The sequence below is a fragment of the Oncorhynchus gorbuscha genome, linkage group LG03 (genome assembly GCF_021184085.1).
Source record: "Oncorhynchus gorbuscha isolate QuinsamMale2020 ecotype Even-year linkage group LG03, OgorEven_v1.0, whole genome shotgun sequence".
In the NCBI taxonomy this organism is placed as follows: Eukaryota; Metazoa; Chordata; class Actinopteri; order Salmoniformes; family Salmonidae; genus Oncorhynchus; species Oncorhynchus gorbuscha.
The window spans coordinates 108,090,105-108,103,597 of record NC_060175.1 but is presented as its reverse complement, the minus strand read 5'-3'; the positions used below and the strand labels follow the sequence as shown (position 1 = coordinate 108,103,597).

General features: G+C 40.6%; 1 non-coding gene across 1 annotated transcript; it reads left to right on the top strand.

Moving 5' to 3' along the window:
* The first annotated feature begins 9,601 nt into the window (after nt 1-9,601).
* Nucleotides 9,602-9,673, top strand: trnaa-ugc. The gene has a single exon. It is a non-coding gene; the product is annotated as a tRNA-Ala (tRNA).
* The last annotated feature ends 3,820 nt before the right edge of the window (nt 9,674-13,493 follow it).

Sequence of the window (13,493 nt, the reverse complement as noted above, 5' to 3'; positions counted from 1 at the left end):
CCCAGATGGGACACGACATACAATGGAGAAGCTTAATCAATAAAAGCAACTGGATCCCCCTCCTAAAATGGCTGCAAAAACTGAAAGATGGGTCTCATGCTCCATACCGTTATCTCGCACCTGGCTCCTGTTATCTAACAAAAAGACCGCTTGTCCTCGCAACTCCACACTCTGAATGTGCCCTCCCTTCTGTATTTTTCCAGCATGAGAAAGTTCCATGGCCCTGATACTTTTAACAATGTTTCAAATCAGCTAGGTAGCATAACACATACATACATCCACACAAGGCAACAGCAGATAATATTCAATCTTATATATGGTAATGGCTATAATGTAAAATAACCCCAAGGGTGTGAACAAAAATTCAGCAATGAATCATATAACAGTTACAAAGTTTAAACTACCTTCATGTCAAAAGAGAACAGCTCATTCAGAAACAGAACAAAAGAAAATAGTGTGAAATTTAAGTCCCCCTTTTGACACCCGCTAGGGTGTCACTCATTATCCTTTATTTCAGCAGTCATAGCATTTCATGAAAATAATAAAATGTTTATTATTAATAACAAGTGATATATGCCTTTGTTGTATGCTTTTGTTTCCCCCTTTTGTCACCCCCAAGGGTGTCACTTATCAAAAACAGGATAAAACTTTATTGTTATTGACATGTAAGATGTAGGATAAAACTTTGGTCATGGAAAACAGAGTAAAGAATTATTAGAAACCATCTGGTCCTCTCAGCTACTCCTATCCTGTATCAGGTGGGCTCCTTGCCACCCAGGGACTCTAAACCTTCACAACAGGGAGAACAAACATACTGGAAAGAAAACCTATCATAAAAATGTATAACAAGGAACTGTGGTGGTGTAAAATGTATTCTACTACCTCACCCACAGCATACCATGTGTCATCCTCAGTCAGTCCCATCCTCCCTGAAGCCTTCATCATATCTGTAACAGACTTCTTAAAACACGGTATGATGCAAGCAGCACATCACATCAATAACAAATAATACAATAATTAGGGTCAGAAATCCAGTAACCACCATACCAGTGTACTTACCAAACCAGGCCAAGAGAACTCCTCCACCCCTCCCCCCGTGGACCTCATCTTAGCAGATAGTGCAAAAGGCCCGCCTTAGATATACCACCATCTGGACTGGTATTATTAGGAATATACGTGCAACATTGTTTACCGAACATCTTGCAGACGTCTCCCTGACTGGCAAGAAGCATATCCAAGGCAAGTCTATTCTGTCTGGAAACCCCAAATGTGGCCTCAAGCTGTTCAGACATACCAGTGAGTGCATCACGGGAGTAATTCACAAAACGCTGTTGATTATAGTAGAAATAATTAATCCATGCAGTCTGTCTAGCATCCACCATGGCTGGACCCATAATAGGTAGTAAGTGCCAGAGTCCATCATTCCTACTCAAGGCCTGAAACTCATGAGGAACCCCCACTGGCACTCCCAACAGGTTAGTGTGTATGTCAACTACATCCTCTGTCCATGGAGCACTACATCTATGTCTCCCATGGGATGGAATGTTTTCAGGTCCCCTGGTTACAGAACTCAGCAGCTGTTCAGCAGCAACATCAACAATCGTCAGTGGAATTATCACTGGTCAGACCACACGTACCTTGCCATTCTCCTCTAAGAATGGGTCTCAGCACTCTTTTGGCTCCACACATCAGCCAGACCACTAGTTTGGTTTAGGCCTGTAACTGGCCAAGTGGAATTAATGGTTATGTTACTACTGCAATCAGCTTCAGGCAATCTCCCATAATCAATGCCATTACCTGTACCCGTGATGCAACTGTAATTGCCCCCATATGCATCAACACCCCAAGAGGCCTGATGAGGAGGTACTGCAGGAAACACAAGGCTCAAAGAGGAACAGCGGGTTGAATTGGGCTTAACCTGGTAAAAACTTCTCAGAATACACAACCACCCCTCTCCTTCTCCTACAGCAAATGGGTGTGTAGCCAGAACAGGTCTAGCATGACTACAAATAATGCAGTCCTTTCTTCTCAGGGTTTTAGCTGTGTACCTCATATAAGACAGCCACAAATTGTCCCTACCATCAAAACCAGTCCCAGTTCCTAATTGATCAATAGCCGAATAGTCTCTAACATTAATTACCTGAATGGTATTTTTAACACAGTGGTGGTAGAGAAGTGTGTCCGGTTACCTCTGGTCTTGGCAGTACCTTAATAGAAAACACACCCATCATGTCTGTCCTCGCCCTTTGTAGTCCGAGGGTGTGAGTGCCTGCATCAGAGAGCTTAATATTTTTTATGGTTAGTAGGATTTCATCACCTTTACTAAGTTCAACATTGCTCCCAGGTTTCCCCATATCATGGAAAACCTATCCACCTTTGTGGGATCCTCTATGCTATAAGGATACCCTCTTCTCCAATCCTAGAACAGTCCGAAGTCGGTTATCATGTAATCTCTACTCTACCTTCCTGTCTACCCAGATCTAGGGATCTCTTATGTTCATTTTGGAACAAAATACACATCACTTAGCCAGAGTCAGACACATCCTCACTTCTATGAACAAAAACAGGGGTGATAGGACAGGGAGGGTTACTTCATTCGAGAGTTGGCCCCCGGAATTCTGTTAATTCCAGTTCTTCTCCCGAACTCTGTTTATTGTCCGACAGTGAAAAAGTGTCTTACCCTTCCGCCGTGCGATATGAATCTGGGTAGCTCTTTCAGCTAGCTGTCACCAGGGATCTTCTATGGTCCCCAAGCCTCTGGGACTGGATTGAGTGACTTCACCTGTAGTTCACCTGTAATGCATAAAATCCTGGACATACAGGCTTGGTTAACAAACAATTTCTCATATGTTTTATCTGATTATATCTTTAACTTCTATGCCCAATTGTTAGCTTACATTTTTTAAATTATTAGTTTCTTATCCAATAGGCCCCATCCTATCCTAGACCACAATTTACCCATCCCCCTTTTGATACCTGACTCTGCCCAGGTATCAACCTTACCTACTCTAAATAATGACTTAGGTAAGATTAGTATAGTATCCTTATGTTCTGACATTATCCTGTAGGAGCGCCCCTTCATTTTCCACATGTCCAACTCTCCCCCTGTCTCCATTCAGCAACTGCTATCTTTGCCTGTCCTACCCCCCCCCTTTCCAAAAACCTCTCCTCTCTTCTCTCCAACTTTCAAGGTCTCTGCAGTGCGGGGAGGGCCCCTCCGTCTGCCTTTTCCCCTATCTGTAAAATACCATGTCTCTGGGAACGTGAAAATCCCCTTAACCCAAACGTTTACTACAAAAACAAAACCTAATAATTATGATAATCCCCTCAAACTCAAATAATTTGTCTCGGTGTTTCATGTTTTATTCGTGTTTCTCCAAATTGTCTCCCCAAAAATACCCCTTAAATCCCCAGCCATTAGACACACACACAACTGTGATAAATGTGCACTGTTCCTTTAACATAAAAACCTCAGCCTGCAATCCCCTCTGCGGGCCTTTCATTGTTCCCCATAATGAAAACAGATTCTAATGTTAGTCTACCTTAACCTCCTGTTTAATTTCAGTGGTGTTATCTGAACAATCAAACCAAAATCAATAACCGGGGAGTACTTGTGTAAATTAATTAAAAGAACAAAATAAATCTACCTTATTTCTCAGCACTTGGTTAGAACACCACTCCCGTCTTACATCGACCGCACCCGTCGCCCCGTACCTAGTGTATATCTTATCTATTACTCAGTGGCTCAATTAATGTTTATCGTAAGTATGTTCAGATGTTGATTATGTAATTCCACAATATTAGTATAGTTCAAACCTCATAATATCACCCCCTACACACAGAATTTTACGTTAATAGAGTTTAACACCTTTTCCAACAGTCATGCACACCCCCTCAATATTCTATGATATTACTCTCATCAGCAAGCCTGCGTCTTTTTCAACATTCTCACCGGTACCAGCTCCAACCGAAATACCTAATGTACCACACTCACTCGGTCCCCGACCTCATTCATACCGATATTAGTCCCCGACTGAATATCAAGCGTATTTCATGCACACGATTTGAGTCTCACAAATCTTCATTTACGCCAGTAAACTTCAATTTACACCAGACACACACAAATCTTCATTCTCCCCAGCAAGCAGACCAGTAGGAGATGCAATAGCCCCACCTTCTGTCCATTCTCTGTACAGCTTCTCACCCAGTCTCCTCCACTCCTTGCCCTCTCTGCCTTTATTTAATCCTAGAGTGGACTTCAGCGTTCTCAACACCTTTTCCATTTCCAACGATATTCCATGTACACTACAATACTGCCAACAACCCATGCTTTTACTGAAACCCAAGTGATACCCTTTCCCTGCGGCTAAATCGGCCCCCAATTAGGTCTAAAGTAAGAACTCAATTATGCACTGTGGGTCCCCTAGGATATTAAGAAGTCTAGTGTCCCCCGGATTATCACCTTTACTTCACTACCCAATGTACTTCACACACACTTATGCTTTGTTAGGACCTTAGAGAGACCCTTTCCCGAAGGCTAAATCGGTCTCAAGTCCGAGTAATCAATTTAAATATAATAATAATAATAATAATAATATATGCCATTTAGCAGACGCTTTTATCCAAAGCGACTTACAGTCATGTGTCCGTCATTCACACTTGGCCCTGCCTAATACATCACGTTCGCATCATATGACTTTCTATTCGCACTTTGGTGATCACTCGTTACTACAATAGCCCATTCAAAAACTTCACAGCTAGTGTTGTAAAACAGAATCCTGAACCACTTTCTCATTTGCAGTTCAAACAATAATTCTAACCTCCTAACCTAAACTCCTTTATAATGAATTTACCTTAAAACTAGTCACTCATTATGACCACATTCATTATACCAATGACTCTCCCCTAAGGCTGATCAGACCTTAGAAGACAGTCATGATAAGGTCAATAAGTCAACCCACCCATTTATAGTCCAGTTCTTACTACATTAGACATATTAAAGAACCCTTTATCCTTAAAATCCAAATTCACTTGTGTAATTTAAAACTCATAAAATAAAAACTCATAAAGTTCCATATTTGAGCGTGTCTCTTTAAAATACCTTTGCACAAAAACAAATGGTCCTAACAAATGTTCTATGTGTATATATTTGCAAACCTTAATGATTAATCAAAACTTCCAGGCCTTTCCAATTTGGTCGTTTATGGCCTCATTTTCCCCAAGATTATAACCCCTGATATTTAATAAAAATAACGTATTTTCCCTTGGCTCCTTCAACTCACATTTACATCTCAATAAAACAAAACACCATCTGCGTGTTCCTCAAGGAAAAACAACTTGCCCCTGTTACGTATGTCTACGTATCAAGGGAAATGCTCAAATAACCAAATTCAACCTAGCTAGTTTACCAAAACATGTACAATTATGTTTTACTATAGAGGTTGCTTTTCACCATTAATACCCTGACACCGTTCCACATAATGGAAACAGTGCTCAAATTCACTGGTGTTATTTAAACGATCAAACCAAGAATCAATAACCATCAGAATCCATTATCACGATGTTTTATGATTCAGACATTCAATCTATCTTTCTCATGGCCTAATTACAGTCCAAATAAACGCCACAAATCAATGATACCCACCCAGCGAATCAGCTGCTAGTTTTTAGCATCTTTCCTGACGATTTACATACTCCTTTTAAAAATGTATTTCGAAATGTTTATCAACTTCTGAAAAGTGACTCAACAATAATGCACGCATTTCCTTCTAAAAGACACTAACCATTTTCTCTGTCACCCCCAGTCAAGACATCATTTCCGTGGCGACGGAAACCTCGCGAGTGATGTCATCAACAAGCGCTCAATCTTGACTCATTTCGCAACGATTTTCAACTCATTGTAAATAATGGTTGGCTGTCTGCAACAACAGTATTTCGGGTTCGATAAACCAAACCTAATTTATCACATCTGTTGAATCCTGAATTAGAGTTTACAACATCAATCAACATCTCTCAATTCGCTAATCTTATAAAAACATTTCGATGGACACAAATCTATCATAATTGTTCCCCCGTTATTATTCAGAATTAATTTGATTTAAGTTACTGTCTCGTCTTTGAATTAGCATTTTAATTACGACTCTTTTCCCAATGTATTATTCCCAACAAATAATTTAGTGAACAGACATCGCCTTGCATCAAAATCTCCGTTCTTATATTAAGTTGAATGAATTAGTCTTTCAATTTGAACCAAACAAACTATTTAAAAAGTTCAGTTTATATCTTATACCAATACTAGTGACTATAACTTTCTCTGCAAAGCAATTAGTTTAATTCCAACCAAAAACTAAGACATACATAATTATTTTACGCCTCAGCTGGGAACCGAACCCTGGCTTCGCGCGTGGCAGACGAGAATTCTACCAATGAACCACCAATGCTACGGAACTGAGATTCTCGGCAAATACACCCAATTTTCAGTTATCTGTATTTGTTACTCCGGCATCTGAACAACAGAAAATAGCACTAATTTAAACGCCCAAAGTTTTCCCTCAATTAGGATTCTCATTAATCCCGCTCCCTTCGTATCTGACCCTTCTTTCTTATACGTGATTTTTTTTGTTCTTTTCTGCCTCTTTCTCTCTAGCTTCCTGCAACGTCTCTCTTAACCCACATTGCATTTTAATATAAACAGTTACAAATAGACAAAACAAGACAAAACAACACGTTATATCTCTGACCCCTGAAAGCCGATCCTTATCAGTGAACCTCTATCAGACTAGCCTCGACCGGGTCACGGGACAAAATTACAATTTCTCCCCTCGGCGCTAGGTTTAATGAATAGTAGTTAACTATCCCCTTACTGATCTCTATTCCTGATCCCTATCGAGCTGACCCCTAACAGAATTATTACACATGTCCGACCCCTATCAGAATCTCTATCAGACTGAGCCGTACCGGGTCGCGGGACAAAATTACAATTTCTCCCCTCGGCGCCAGATTTAATGAATAGTAATTAACTATCCCCTTACTGATCTCTATTCCTGACCCCTATCGGAACTATCCAGGCCTTAAAGTGATCTCTCATCATTGAAAGCTATCAGACTGTGCTGACCGGGTCACGGGACAAAATGACAATTTATCCCCTCGGCGCCAGATTTAACCTCTTAGTCCTACCCACACCGTATTCGGTCGCGTAATCATAGCCTCAAGCTCATTACCATAACGCAACGTTAGCGATTTCTAAAAATCGCAAATGAAATGAAATAAATATGCCTGTTCTCAAGCTTATCCTTTTCTTAACAATCCTGTCGTCTCAGATTTTCAAAATATGCTTTAGAACCAGAGAAAATCAATAATTTGTGTAAGAGTGGTGATAGCTAGCTTAGCATTTAGCGTTAGCATTTAGCACGCAACATATTCACAAAAACCAGCAAAGGGATCAAATAAAATAATTTACCTTTGAAGAACTTCAGATGTTTCAATGAGGAGACTCTCAGTTACATAGCAGATGTCCAGTTTTTCCTGAAAGATGCTTGTGTAGGACACAACGTTCCGTTTTGTTACTATGCATTTGGCTACCGAAACTAACCGAAAATTCAGTCACCTACACGTCAAACTTTTTCCGAATTAACTCCATAATATCGACTGAAACATGGAAAACGTTGTTTGAATCCATCCTCAAGGTGTTTTGTCATATATCTCTTCATTGAAATGCCATTCCTGGAAGCCTGCATTGTTCTCAGATTCGGATGGAAAAATACTGGTAGGTGACTTTTGCGCACCAATTTCCACACAGACACCGTGCGGGACCCCTGGTAAATGTAGTCTCTTATAGTCAATCTTCCAATGATATGCCTACAAATACGTCACAATGCTGCAGACACCATGGGGAAACGATAGGAAGTGTCCGTTCATTCCTGTCGCATTCACAGCCATATAAGGCGATCATGGAAAACGTGCCATCAGAAATCCTGTTGATTTCCTGGTCGCTCAAACATCTTGGTTTTACCTGTAGGTTTTGTTCTAAGGCACTCACAGTGAAAATCTTTGCAGTTCTGGAAACGTCAGAGTGTCTTCTTTCCAAAACTATCAATTCCAAGCATAGTCGAGCATCTTTTCGTGACAAAATATTGCGCTAAAAACGGGCACGTAAATTTATCCAAAAATGAAATACTGCCCCTAGAGTCTTAACAGGTTAATGAATAGTAATTAACTATCCCCTTACTGATATCTCATCAATGATTTATATCACACCGGCCGTCGCCGGCTTGTTACTACATATGTTCACTTCACTGTTCTTTTCGACTCGTCAGCAAATTATAAATTTACAAAAGAATTCATACTTACTCGGAAATACTGATCAAAATTTAGACAGACTATACGACAATATGCAAAGTTTGATTTAACAGGTTTTGCTTACCTTGTTTATGGTGCACCTTTTAGATCAGTTTCCCGAGTTGAGCAGAATTGTTGTCCTCCCCTGAATGTCTTCACCCATCCTCTTAGAATCGTCCTTTCACCCACTCGCCCCTCTCACACCCAAATCAACTCACTTCGACTGGATCGTTATTCAACCATCCTCCTGCTACCAAGTTTCTGTTGATAATAGGATATGTAGATGGGTGAGCCGGTCAAGGATCGATTCAGACAAAGTGGTAAATTGTTATGACAAGCGACAGTTTATTCAGAGTGAAGATATCTAGTACAGCGTAATTACGGCTCTCCCGTTCGCTCGCACAGAACTGCAGGAAAAGAGAGCGTTTGTATTCAGTACACCACTAATATACAGAACAGAAAGTAGGTTGATTCTGGAAGATCGGATCTTTGGATTGGTTCAGGCTCAAGCTGGGGTGTAGTCTTCCGTCATTGGCTCAGTTGTCTGTCCGTCATCGTAGAATCCCTCCATGCCTGTTCTCAGTCACACAATGTTCAGCTAGAAAAAGGAGGTTATGTGTGTGCGCTGGTTTGTCTCCAAGTCAAGGTTGTCTCTCCCTATTCTGTTTCTCCCTGCCAATGTGTGTAGGAGTCTTATCTGTATGTCCTCGGTAGTTAGTGTGTAATGTGGGAGCTATCCTGTAGGGGACCCCACAGGCTTTACTGTGAGTTGTAGCCATGTATTTAGCAGTAGGTTGGTCACCTGCATAAGAAATAGCAATTCTTTACATTGCACATCATCATCTGCTCATCTATCACTCCAGTGTTCATTTGCTAAATTGTGATTACTTCGGTACTATGGCATATTTATTGCCTTTAAAAAAAAATCCCTTCTATTTTGTTATTGACTGTGCGCTAGTTTGTTCCATGTGTAACTCGTCGCCAGAACCACTGGTTCCAGGTCATCTGTAAGTCTATGCTAGGTAAAGCTCCGCCTTATCAAGGCAATCACAGGCGGCCTAGTCCTCTCGCAGCAGTCCCTTCCAGCTGCAGTCAGAGCAGGAGATGTTCACCCCTCCGCATCCAGACTGCAAATGAATTGCACTGCTTTGCTTTACCTTGGCCAGGTCGCAATTGTGTATGAGAACTTGTTCTTAACTGGCTTACCTGCTATAATAAAGGAGAAATTTAAGAAAAAAAGAAACAATTTCTTCTTTCCCGGAAAGGGGTTGTAGCTCAGTGGTAGAGTGCATGCTTTGCATGTGTGAGGTCCTGGGTTCAATCCCCAGCTTCTCCATTTTTTTTTGCAAAGACCCAACTTCTACTTTCCAGAATGTTGAAATTCTATGCAGGAAACAGAGATGTGCTAAATAATTTGGTCTTTTAATCTGAAGAACATGCGTTCAATCCCTGTTAGTACATTTATAGAACAGAAGTGGCATGGTTGCCAACTTTTATGGCATCATTTTCAAAAACTGAAGTTCATGTTTTCGATCCCTGTCCGTACCTGTTTTAAGAATTGCTGCTATCATTTCATTGTAGTTTCAATGGAGTGGTGTATATATAAAGTACAGTGTATTGATATTGTGTTTTATCTGCAAATTAAATGGGATGGAAGCTCAGAGGGGAGTGCATGCTATATATGTATGAGGTCCTTTCTCCACTGAGTTTGTGTGCCAAATTCACATTTGCACAACTACTACTTTCCAGAATGTTGATATATATATATATATATATATATATATATATATATATATATATATATATATATATATATATATATATATATATATATATATATATATATATATATATATATATATATATATATATATATTGCAGTATAGAGTGGCATGGTGGCCAAGTGGTAAGTCGTTGGTCTCTTAAACCGAAGACCATGGGTTCAAATCCCATCCGTATCCTTTATAGAAAAGGCTTCAAATTCCATGGAAATTTACATTAATTGGAGGACTTTGTAGAAACATCATGTTGTATCAATATTTGAACAAAACTATATTATATTAAGGGGAAGTATCTCTACGATAGAGCCACTTTACATGTTTCCTGTCATACATTAAGGGAAGATTTCGGCAGTTGCTGTATGGTTAGTGAGAAAGTCCATATTGCAAATGTACGGTCCCTTACTAGACGTCCGAAATCGTTTGTAAAATTTGCGGACGGCGTCGGGCCGAGCGGCAGGGCCGGACCTACCAGGAAGTCATCAAATGAACTTTGTCGGACATTCGGTTTCCGTTTTACAAAAATAATACGTTTTTGGTCATTTTTCCGCTGTCCCGGAATATCCCACAAGAGGGCATAAGCAATCATATTGCTATTGGACAAAACATCACGATTCACGACGGGGCATTATCTCGAAAACGGAAAATATTTTGAAGCCGAAACTCGGTGAGCGTATGTTTGGCATAATGGGCAGTTGGCCCCGAACAAGATGGCGTCTAGGCCTCAACGGTTTTTGAGTCATGGCCATTTATCTGGGATTAAAGGTCCAAAATGAAAATAGAGAAATTATTTTTCCACTTCACGTCAAAGTCAAGGAGCCTCCGGTGTCAATAAAAAAAGAACCAGCCATTTATCTATCGTCATTTAAGAGAAATCGTACAACGACAGATTGGTGATGTTCACGGATAGGTGTTTTTTTTTCAACAGTTACAGATCCAGTTGCAGGGTGTTCTTACGAATCTTTTTAAAGTGTGCTGCGGAGCTCTGCGAGATTTGTGTGATTTTCTATGATTTTCTGAAATAACACACACTCACTAAACCCTCCGTAAATAACTCAGTTCTTAACTTAAAAACTTAAAACTCAGGATTCTGTAAAGGCATACCCCAATCAGGATATGAGTTTATTTATAGCTTCCTATGCCAACCGGAAGTGCCTTAAATGGTGTCACAGTGGCAGTTTCCAAGGGTTAAAAAGGTCAGATCTTTTCAAAACTTCATATGTGTGATTAGGCAACCCCCATAAACTGTAAGTCAGTCATTTCTCTCAACAGATGTCAAAGAAAAGCTCTCTCTCACACACACACAAAAACACACACACAGCAAGGATGGAGTGACAAAGTGTGGTGCTTAAAGACACACAAAGCCTACAATGGCATTTACATATTCTCTAGGCCGTGCCGAGTTCAACAAGATGCCCCACTTGACCGTAGCTCGCTCGGTCTAAGCACAGCGACCATTAGAAAAGTAGGCCCAAAATGAAGGCTGGCCCTCAATGTCATTTGCTTTTGGTTGACAGTGACAGAACCTTTAGGGTGAGAAGCACAATTCGACCTCAGGTACGTTCCCAAGGTCCTCCCAACCCGTGCAAGCCTAACCTTGACCCTGTGGCATTAACCCTTAACAGTTAAAAGAAGGTGTTTACTTCAAAGAGTTTGGATTGACTTCTCTCCCCTTAGGAATACATTGCCTGCACCCCTAAATTCAACCTGAAGCCTATATGGGTTATGAATGCCGTATGAACCTGTTTTTGGTAACAGTCCATCAGACCAGTATGAGGTCTACCTGTGTCGATTCTAAACTTCCTGGACCAACCGGAAGTGGTTAAAATCACCCTAAAAGTGTTTATCCATACCCTGCCTGCAGTTTGATAGACATAGTGCATTCAACCCTGTGTAAATCAGTCAATTCTTAACGTAAGGACTTAAAACTCAGGATTCTGTAAAAGCATACCCCAATGAGGATATGTGTTGACTTACAGCTTCCTGTGCCAACCGGAAGTGCCATAATTGGTGTCTCTTGGCCTGTTTCGAGGGGTTAAAAAAGTCAGATCTTTCCAAAACTTCATATATGTGATTAGGCATCCCCCATGAACTGTAAATCAGTCATTTTCCCCGTAAAATTTCAAAGGAAAACTAAATCACACACACACACAGCTTGGAAGTAGGGACCCATTGGGGTGCGTAGAGACATACACTGCCTGCATTAATTAACCTTGTTGGATCTTTTAAAGAACCGTCGGACCTAGAGTTCCGAAACTTTAGAATCCTGTTCTAGACTTCCGGTCTATAGTGCGTGGTGAGTTACGTGGCTCTAGATAGTTCTCGGACCGAGAAACAGCTTCATACATTTTCAATCACTTCTATTCATTTTTGCATCACGAAGATGGCGACATTTAGAAATGTCCCAAAGACTAGGTGCATTGCGACCGTCTCGTCCCATATAGACAGACCCCAACGTTTCTGTCCGATAGCTCATTCAAGGACCCCGTAGCAAGTCATGGAAAAAAGTGGATTTTCAGCACCAATTAGGGTTTTGCTCGGACACCAAATGACCGATCGAGCCGAAACTTGGGATTCGGGGTCGCCTCAGCAAGGTCTACACGTAACATAAGAAATGGACCCGCAGCTAGAACGTAACTACGTGTTTTATGTTTTTTATAGGTTTGAACCAAAGGCGTTGTGAATTTTGGGCCAACTCTGAAGTATGTGATAGTTGGCTACTAAACGAGTTGGAAAAAGTGGGTTTAGTGTCAGTTTGTATCAGTTTGGTGTCAGAATGATATCTAATTGACTGATGGACGGTGACTTACTGGTGACTCTTGTCCATTTGCAATATGTTTAAACAGTGAGGTACCATCACCAAAAGTGACATTCTGAAATCAACCCTAACGAGCCATTGAGATGAACCAGAATCACTGCCCAGCCATCCCGAGTTCATCGGGCCAGTCAATTTCACATTCCTGCAGGATTTTTATAGCATGACAAATTCGTGATGGTACCTGCCCATTGAACCATATTGCAAATGCACAGTGACTTTGCAAAAGTGAGAAAACATAAACAAATGGACATGATGAAATCAACACAACGAGTAATGGAAAGGTGCAACTATCACTGCTCGGCCATCCTGTGTTCATCAGGCCAGTCAATTTAGCATTTTTGAGCATGTCAAATTTCATATGGTAAATGTGATAGAGGAATTTTTAATTCCCTTATGTTTTATTGCCAAAACCAATTAAATTCGCAGTCATTTCTAATTCAGGATAAGTTGTAAGTTTATCATTTGCATGAATTAGCAAGAGACCAGTCTTAAAAAACAAGTTCAGCATTTATTCTCGATGAGTACTGAATGCTCACACACATTACCACAGGTTATAAACT